Source organism: Brassica oleracea, chromosome C3, assembly GCF_000695525.1.
Source record: "Brassica oleracea var. oleracea cultivar TO1000 chromosome C3, BOL, whole genome shotgun sequence".
NCBI classification, from domain to species: Eukaryota; Viridiplantae; Streptophyta; class Magnoliopsida; order Brassicales; family Brassicaceae; genus Brassica; species Brassica oleracea.
This window is the reverse complement of record NC_027750.1, coordinates 51,233,027-51,234,067: the sequence shown is the minus strand read 5'-3', so window position 1 is coordinate 51,234,067 and position 1,041 is coordinate 51,233,027.

Below are 1,041 nucleotides of genomic sequence, written 5' to 3'. Positions count from 1 at the left end.
TTCTGTTGGTTCGTTCGTGATTTTCGTAAAAATTATTTATCTTTACGATTTTCGAGAACATTGAGATACGAACGGAGAGACATGGTTTAGGATCTCGTATCTTTTAGATATCATGCCTTGAGATGTCATGCTTTGAGATGTTTGAGACCAGAGCGTTGGGTTTAGGGCAACACCTAGGTTTACTTTCGGTTAAGGTTTATGCGGTGACTAGCCGGCTATCATTTTTCCTGTTGCGATTTCTTCCTGATTCGCACCGATTTAAAGTTCGCGATATGTTCTCGGCTTATATGAGGCTGCAGATAAGAGTCTTAATATTTCCAGGCGTGTCCTGAAAATTTTTTGTGTTTAACTGAAGCGTAAACGTTTTCCGATAAAAATGACAATGTATATTGTAGTAAAAGTGTTTGAAGTTTCTTAAAAACTCGATTACAATAATGGCGATTTTTTAAGTGGGAGTATACGAGTATACACACCCACTCCCCCCCTTTTTAGAGAGGGGGATAGTTGAACTCGTCTTTTGACGTGCTTCCTACGTACCCCTTTCGAGGATCAAGCCATCTCGTAGTTCTGTTTCATGCCGCGAGTGTTCTTACTCGGCTGTAGATGTCGCAATGTCCGCCTTGACCTTGTCGATCGTGGCAGGGTCAACGCTATTTTCCGGATGTTCCGGTTGAGTTGTAGCGTGGGCTTCAGACTTGTGTCGAGCTTCGACGTCCGATGCGTTTGCCTTGGTAGACGTTTTTAATTTGTTTTTTCCCGAGGTGCTTTTGGCCGAAGATTGGTCTATCTTCGTGCGCTTGCCATTTTTAGCTGCAGAAGTCGTGATTTGCCTTAACTTGTGCTCTGCGAGGAAGCATTGCCGCGACTGTTTTTGGCACCCCCAGATGGCCGCGACTCTGCTTGGGGTTGGGAATTTGAGACCCAGGTGGAAGGTTGACGGAACTGCCTGCATGGCGTTGAGCCATGGGATTCCCATGATCACGTTGTAGATAGCGAGATGATCGACCACCGCGAACTCGACGATTTTCGTGATCTCCTTGG